General features: G+C 40.6%; 1 pseudogene; it reads right to left on the reverse strand.

Annotated features, from left to right (window-relative positions):
• The window catches only part of LOC125005445, a 62137-nt pseudogene extending 56980 nt beyond the window's left edge, over positions 1-5157 (reverse strand).
• Positions 5158-9360: the final 4203 nt, after the last annotated feature.

The following is a 9360-nucleotide window of genomic DNA, read 5'->3' on the forward strand; positions in this document are numbered from 1 at the left end:
TCGACTGGTCAGTTTGTAGATTTCCCTGCTGTGCCGTGAGGCTTTAAGCATCATGTCGACTAAGCACTGGTCACGTGACTATAAAAACATGGACATCTCCTAGAGTCCAGTGGGTCGTTGCAGCAAACTAGCAGCGGGTTCTTTAAGTGTGTGGAAATACTTCATTAAAGATGAAGCCCATACCACGGTGACATGTCCGTCCTGACATACAACTAAAGCACTACTGCAGTGCATCGCCTAAAGTTGTCAGCTAGAGGAACTTCAGACGAATCCTCCAACATGCAGTGGAGTACTAGTAAATGCTACTGATGGTGCTGAGTTGCCGCCTGTTTTTATGTAGGCTATACATATCTGCATATCTGCAGTATGTAGCACATGAGCTGTCTGTTCTCAGCATATGTATTCAGGTCAAGAATATACAGTAGATGTCATTGTTGCAAACCATTACTTTCTACAGTTTCTAGTTGGTGCTGATATGACTTTCATCACGTAACAGTCAACTTTAAAAATCTATACGTGTTGCTAACAAAGGCGTGGGAAAAGACGACTCAAAGATGTTAAATGGGTTTTGTAGGAAAACTCGTCATGGCACCTCATGCGAGGCTAAGCTAATCATCTCTCTGTAGCTTCGTATTGACATCTACTAGTTAAATAACAATCACAATCTGTAACCATTTACAGACAGTACTTGACTGAGGGCATGTAAGTAGACTAGTGCTTGGCTCAAAGCGCCTAGAGAAACAGCCATTATTATACAGGAACTTGATTTCTTTTTCTTTCTTTGTCTCTGTTTACTTTTGTTTTTTCATTTTTTCAGGATTTGGTTTCGGAGAGACGCTCGGAGAGGCAGAATCATTATTTCCTATATTGGATGATAATAAAAGTGGACAGCAGCGTCAAATTGACCTGATCCTGAGCACGGATGATGCATCTTTCTCATATTAAAAGAAGCCAGTGAACGCACCAGCTGTGTGATGAAACGGCCTGAAGATGTCAGACCCTTCTTTTTGAAATACACCGAAGATCAGGATATGATACAATATGTTTCTGCATTTAGTCAACGGAGCCATCTGTCCAACGGAAATTAATTTCAATAAGTAATTAGTTTGAGAGAATTATTTCCATTTAAGGAAAATTTAAAATGTTTGCTTCTCAGATGTGAGTATTTGCAGGTTTCTTTGGTGAATGCATGGATGTATTAACAGATATGAGATATGGTGACACCACTCTGCTCTGATGATTATGTTTTCGAGTGATCGATCACTGTAATACGACAACCAAACGCCATCATCCAAAGAACTTATTTGTTTTTTTCGATCTTTCATAATTTAAAAAATTAACTGTAAAACAAAGTTGAACAAAGTTTTACCTTTTCTAATTCAAATTTGTAATTTCAATGTTTTTGATTTATGCACCAGGCTGATAATTTTAACTTTAAGTTGGTGGCCACCATCTTTGAGTCTGGTGCCCAATGATCCTTTAAGGGATTAAGGGATTCTTAATGTTCGATAAGCCAACACCCAACATAAGAAACATATCATTGCTCTACTACAAACATTTAAGGGGTAACATATTGTGTTATAAAAGGGTTGTGTTACTGTAAAGTTGGTTCTGGATGTTCTGAGTTAAGGCTAATTTCAAACTTTCAACCAAACCAATGTTATTCGAGGTCGCCTTTTCTCCCCAAGCAAGCTGGTTAGTACTAATCTTTAATATCCTCTTAATATTACTCTTAAACAATAATATTAAACAAAAGAAGTAATCTAACCACCCCCACGCCACAGAGGGAAAGTGATAAATGTAACAAATTACACTGTATTGTGTATTTTTAGCTTGGTAGCATGCAGACAAATGTTTCAGGGGGAGAATTTCTACTTCTAGTTTACAACAAGATGGCTGCCACTGGGGAAGTGAGGTGTTTACATTCTGCTATGTCGTCTATTGGGTAAAATAACCTTAAAGGTGCCTTCACATTTACTGTATGTCGTCCTTCTGAAAACAGGACACACTCCGTTACGGAACAAATGAGCCGAGCTGAGCCCCGTCAGAGAAGGTGGTCTCAATTACTCCCACCCATGAACCTATAGATACCGTATAATTATACCAGGTGGTTTAACTGGTGTGTCTTTAGAAGGGTTCGCACTGTGGGCACTGCTGCTCCTTCAGAGGTGTTGGTGCTGATGCTCCATTTGCCGATTTCCAATTTTCCGTGCGAAATTATGACCAATCACAAAACTATTTGCAAGAAAGTAGTGTGGAACATAATACTGGTGTGAAAACATCATAAACGACAAACAGATAACACAACATGAAGCCGGTGTCACAATATCATTGCTCTGCAGAGGTGCGTGCAGAGGTGTTTGCTTTTTTTTCCTGTGTATCATTTGAAAAAAAAAAAGCCCAATTATGATATGCAAATGTTGCTTCTACCAGACCAGACTCAAATTCTGATAAGAATTGAATGCGGCCGTGTTGGTGTAAAATCTCCAGGCCAGACCACAGTCCACTGGCAAATGGAAATGGGAGAGGCTTGCTTTATAAGAACAATAATGTTTTGATCACAAACTTTTTTTTTTCTAAATGGACCAAGTCATTGTTGGGCCTAAATCTAATTAGCGAATGGAAAGCAAAATAATAAAAATAAAGAAAAGGGAACAATGAGTCTGACACAGGACATTAATCCAAGAAGTTTACCATTTAAGTTGCACCACCATCCATTTATTTTCTTCTGAGAGTTGATGAGCCTGCAAATTTTTAAATCGTACATCTAATTTTGGGACTCACTAACGCAGCCCATTCCATTACATATGTATGATGACGTGCCGTTACTTCATGCAAGACTAATGCTGCGGCTTTATCCCCGCGCTCTCTTGCAAGAATACTGACTTTTACCTCAGCTCCAGACTTTGGCTTTGGGCACAATATCATGTACACGATGCACACGTGTAAATGCAAATAGGGCTCAATTTAAAAAACCTCTCCCTTTGAAACAAGTCAGCTGGAAAGATTAAAAGCTGCACTTTGAAACAACCCCGACGTGAGCTGTGAGAATAATATTTATTAGCACCTAGACGTGCCCACATTATTTAATTTATTTTTTTATAATGAATCAATTATTATTTTGACACCAAACGGCTAAAAAACTAATACATCTTGAAAAGACAGCATCTTATCCCTCACACTGTCTTTTTTTGCACAAGTACTGGATCCGACTAACACGTATTAGCTTGTTCTCACAATATTTTAAACACCTCACGTTGTCATTTTTTTCCAAGTTTCCCCTGTGTGCACCCCCTCCTCCTCAAGCCTGTCACCACCATAGGCAGACAAGCATCCTATGGGAAAAACTGAGCGCGAGAGCGAGCACACAGATGCAAAGAACCAAAAAAAAAGAAGAAAAAAAAACAGACTTTGACATTTAGATAGTGAAATGGCTCCTGTCATCTTTGGAAAAATGCGTAACCTAAACATTAAACATTCAAGAAGGAATATTAAACTGACCTCTGCAAATGTGCAAAGTGGGAGATGTCAAGAGCAGATTACATTATGGCAACCATTTACCCATGTGACTTACAACTGGAGAACTGAAGAGAGATAACATTATTATGCCCCGCGTCTCTCTCTCATACATATGCATCTGCACATTCTGCCCGTGTGACTGGGAGAAAAATCTGAAAAATTGGGACACTATTCGGAAGAAATTGGTACCAGCCACTGACCCCGACACAATGAAATCCACATGTTTTTCACAGTAAGTGTCTAAGGAATCCTCACAGGGCTGCGTGGAAGCAAATCGGCTATATTTTGTGTGATATAGGAACGCATATACAAGCCCACCACAGGAGTCGAGAGATAGGTAAAAATAAGAAACTCAAATGTATACCAGTATAGCCGATGAGTGTGCCAGAGGCTGACATTTACTGGAACACTCACAGAGGTCCCTATAGCAGTGGAGATGCTTCTGTGCACTCAGGTTTTGGAGGTGAAGTGTGTCAGATCCTTTCCTATAATTTGGATGATGGAGCCTCTGTCTGTGTGTTTGGCATACAGATGGAAACTTTTACACGAACATTGCATTCTTGCTACTGTAAACACGTATTTTCAGTGTGGATTCATTAAATACTCATCATTCATTTGAACATTTCTGCTCTGTTTTGTAATGGAGAGGCCCGTTTTTGATAAGATCTTAGAGATCAAATAGAGAAACGGGGGAAATATAATGTCTTGACAAAGTCACTTTTCAAACATGTGTGCTGTAAGCGACAATGAATCAGTGACTGGGACAACAGATGGAAGCAATGACTGACAAGCAATGATTGAGAGATTGGCATCCCCCTAGTGAAGCCAACTAATATATATATATATATATGAATATGCAATTTGTGGCTGCAGATACCGTTAAATTGTATGTTTAAATGAGTTTTAAATAACAGAGTTTTAAAAATCTTGGCTTATTTTGTTCACGTGAACGAGCAATGGTTGCATTTACATTCATTTAATGACACTACACGATAAGTTTTATTCTGCGTGTTAGCTCGCGTTTAAGGACAAGCCCTGGCTCTGAATGTGTGGGTACACCGACGTACTTACTCACCTTGGTTTGTGGTCCCCGGGTCCGACAGGATACTTTTAAGCAAGAGCAAGAACACGCAGTATTTCCCACCGGAGCGCATCGTTGAGTCAGACACAAGTGCGCTCTGAACTAAAACGCCGCGCAGACTCCTAAACAGATCCCGACAAAGAAAAGGCAAGGAGGTTTCATGAAATCTCCACAGTATCCAGACTCATACGGTTTCGCGGTTTCACCCGCAGGAGTTTCCTCCTTTCTTTTTCTTTTTTAAAAATTTCCTTTTATATTTTCAGTCCAGCATCCTGGACACCTCCGTGTGGACACGGGCAGACGTGCGATATAAACGCCATTTGCGCGCAAAGATGCGACGCAGTAAGTTTAAAAAATATGTCTATATGTCGATGAGCAATTGTCTGGAAAGCTCAAAAACGCGCAAAGTAAAGGTCGTTCGCCGAGGCGAGCAGAGCGTGACGAAAAGTGTCCAAAGCCAAAAGTCTGTATGTGTGTTTGTTGGGCTTTTATCCTAAACGAGAGACAAACAGAGAGGAGAAAAGAAAAATCCTGGACTTCCCTCCTCACTTTCAGCCAGCGCACCTCATTCTGTGTCTCTGTATCTGTACGTCTCTCTCTCTCTCTCTCTCTCTCTCTCTCTTCTCAGGATAGGTGGGACCCTCTGGCGCAGGGAGCATATTTTTATTTTATTTTATATATATATATCTCTCCTCTCTCTTCTCATCTCTCTTATATTATATATATATATATATATAATATATATATATATATATATATACTATATATATATACATATATATATACCACATCTAGAGACTTAAGACACAAGTCCGTGCGTGCAAAATATACTTTTTGCTTTTTGAGGTATTTCATCTTGTTTCTCACTTTATTTCTCTCACAACGTTTCCAACAGTAAATCATGCGCGGGGTTCTGCTGGGTTATTGATTCCGGGGGAGGACACGGAGGAAAACATGAAGCAATTATTAGACTGCTGTATCAATTCTGTGCTGTGATGTGGGTTATACCTGCATTGGATTATGTTGTAGGAATAGTAATGCGTCTGGGGCAGTTTCTATTTATGGTGGCAGCGGAGGAAGGCGAGCAGACAGATGGATAGGGGGGTTTTGATGCGGAGCACGGTTGGTCGAAGGTGCGCGCACACGTCTTGGCAGTGGGTGCCCTCTCATTAGAAATGAATTCTGCCAAAGTCTTGGCACAATCAGAAATGAACACTCAACATTGTGTGGCTGAGCTTTGGTTATTGCGTGTCCCTGACGCAAAGAGTTTTCACGCGTGCTTGGAACACTTCTACCTGTCCTAAATAATGGCCCGGGAGCCTCAATAGGTAACACAGCAGCAGACACGCCTGTTAATAGACGGTCACTTGGATTCGCATACAGGGAGACGATACTGTATAACGACCTTTTGGACTCCAGACACTTCTTGTGTTAGAGCAATGTTCTGCTGGTAAACTTTTGGACCTGAGATTCGTGTGGATGTTACTTAGACATGTAGCACACACCTAGACCAGACCACACACCTCCACCTCATAGCAATGACACTCCTTGATGGCAGCAGCCATCCCCAGCAGGATGCAGCATGACACAAACACAAAAACGCTTTAGGAACAACTCCAAATTCACTAGACCCCAAACTGATTAAGTGTCTTTGGGATGGTCCACAGAGACCGCTCCCCTCAACCTATTGGACCCATCGCCCACCACTAACAGCATCCTGCTGCCAGACACCACAAGACACCCTTAGAAAGTCCAAATCCATTCTCTGATGAGTCATAACTGATTTGGATGCACATGGGAGACCTACACAATATTAGGAAGGTGGTCATAATGTTATGCCTGATCGGTGCATCGTATAGTATTGCAGGGCCCGGTCTCTTCCAGCGATGGTCCCTGTTCTATCAGTGCACCTCATATAACCGTGTTTCAGCACCATGGACAGCACCACCAGCCAGCAAAATTGTTTGCTTCTCTTATGAGTTTCTTCTTTGCCTGGTTTAAAATAAAGTCTCATTCAAACATTCCTATCTGACAGTATCAGCCAGAGATTAGTATCCATTAATTCTCGACTTGCACGCATTTCATTTATCAAACTAAATTAAAGCAGCCATACTGCCTCAGGTTTCTGAGGATCATTTTCATTTTTTCCCATTAATATTTCCACGACAGAATGTAACATAAACACAGGCTGAAAAGATTTAGGTTCATGGTCTTTACTGAACAGAAAAATTTGACAAAAATAGATAAATAAGTGAAAATCACAACAAGCTTCTTTAATGTATTTTGTTGGAAAAGTGTCGGAGTAGTTGTCTGTAACCTAACCACCAGCCCACTTGTTTTATTAACTGAAGCTTTTATCTTTTTCTCTGATGTATCATCCATTTTATCTGCTGTTGGAAACACTCTACCCATGTTGCTATTGATTCTAATAGTCAATTTTTAGCCATTTACTTCCTGCAGAGGGAAAGAAGCGTAACTGCTTTCTATATATTAATGATTCGATTTTTTCTCTCTCCCATGAGTAAAGTGAGAGTCCATCAGTACTAGAAACATTTATTTTTTTTCTCACCTCCATAACACTGGCCAGTTCCATGAAATCTGGTGTGAATATTAATGAATTCTCAAGACATTTTCCATTTGTATAGCGTTGTCATTGTTTTGGTAACTAAGATCCTCGATGATAACGACCATCACTTATTGGATTTCCACGAACGTCAGCTCTTATTAATTTTCAACAGAAAAATAAAAAATACTAAAATTTTTGGCGACCTCATTCACCTACACCATCAGCAGCGTAAACTTTCCACTTGAACTTAAACAGCCACTCTGTCTCAGTTTGTTCCAGGTCTTACACAGGACAGAAAAAGTTCTATGGAACCAATGTCCTCAAGTGACAGGTCAGTTTCATTCATGCCTGAAGATTGCAAATGTGAGGATGAAATTATGGGGAATGTGACGTCTTTGTTCAGCAAAATGGATGGACTGTGTGTTGGGACCCAGGTGCTTTGTGGTTTGAGGAGACGTGGGTGCATACGGACCACAGTGCGTCTGTGCTCGGCGTTGGGGCTCTTTTGGACGGGCGGAGACAGGAGACACGCTCCTGGGTGTTGGAGTTTACATCCCACAACATCAGTGGACAAGGAAACACCATGCGACGCGATCCGTGCCACTGTTGCTATGCAACTGACCAAACAACTGGATCACGTTGGACACTGTTCTGCCAACTACTTTTGTACATTTGTGTTCATAATGCTAATTCTGCAAACTTTTTTGATGACACTGTTTATTTTATTTATTTATTACTAGATAATATTTATTTTTTATTGTTTATTTTAACCCAATCTTATTTTATCTTTCTTTTTACTTGTAGTTTTTAATAGTTTATCCCATCGCTTCTTACCTACTGCTGTTGGCTAGGCTAGTTAGCTGGTATCTCCTTGTTGTTTACTAGGTAGCAAACGGTTAGCCTGCTGTTCTTTTTTGTTTCTAAATGTGTTTTGCAGAGGGGAGAAGTGTTGGCTCACATGTAGTCGCATATTCCATCACTTCTTACCTGCTGCTGTTAGGCTAGGCTAGTTAGCTGGTGTCTTCTTGTTGGTTGCTAGCTGGTAGCTGACTGCTAGCGTCCTGGTGGGTTTTTCAGTCGGACTGGGCTTCTAAATGTGTTTTGCCTCAGATCTTGGCACAAGGGATTGTAACATCTCATCCTGTGTAATAATGAATGGTTTCTTTTATGTGCTAAGCTACTGTGGCCAAGCAGCTTCCCTCGTGGATCATTAAAGTCTGTCTAAGTCTTAGAAAGAAAGAAAGAAGTGCCGGGATGCATTGCATTGCGTGTATTGTAGGTTTTTGAATCAGCATCCGAAATAATTTATTCTAGAACTTATTTAGATAAATTAAAGTAAATTAAATTAAAAACAAATTAAAAAATATTTCAGCATTTTCTTTCCAGTCCAACTTTTGGTAAATTCCGGACACTGCTGTGAACAAAAGCAGCTTCCAAATAAATAAATGTAAATATATATAAATAACCTGTTCGTTGTCCAATTGTTCTTCATGCAGCATCGTTAAAAGTGTAAATGATCTGTAATCAGGAAAAAGCCTCCTCTGTGGATTACTGCAGAGGGAATGATAAGAGATAAGGTTAACCAGAGTGGTGCACAGCAGCTGCAATCATCAATAATGTTTTTATGAATTCTGCTAAACCTGAGACCTGATGCAGCTCCAGTGAGAAGCAGAAATCCTGCCAGCTTTCACAACTCCACTGCTAGTGGCGTACCTCAGTGTCAGATTATCAGTATCAGAAAGTTCCAGAAAATGTGGCACAAAGTTGTGTTCTGAAGAGAAGGAAGGTTGCAGCTGGAGTGACAATGAACGTCGGTACAAAATATTACAGGCAAAGGGGGTTTGACACTGTCACCCCTACCTGTGAATCTGATCTGCGTTGCACAATGAACACCGCTGAGAAGATATTAAATGTTGATCCGGTGAAAGTGGTAAACTCATGGCAGATGTTACCCAATTACAGTAACAAGTAGCCGAATAAGGCAGGACTGAATCGTGATGCCTCAAAGTCACAGAGTGGATGCGAATGGAGCGGCTTCGCCAGCGAGAAGTCTTTCAAGATCCCAGGACAGAGTGACCTGTGAAAGAATAAGCCCTCATTAAGTCCTGGATGGGGATTATCACTCTTCAGCTGCAGACTGACTGGGACCATTAAGGGCTTTAGAGCATCATTTCCTGCAATCCATTTACTCTTA

Source organism: Mugil cephalus, chromosome 3, assembly GCF_022458985.1.
Source record: "Mugil cephalus isolate CIBA_MC_2020 chromosome 3, CIBA_Mcephalus_1.1, whole genome shotgun sequence".
In the NCBI taxonomy this organism is placed as follows: Eukaryota; Metazoa; Chordata; class Actinopteri; order Mugiliformes; family Mugilidae; genus Mugil; species Mugil cephalus.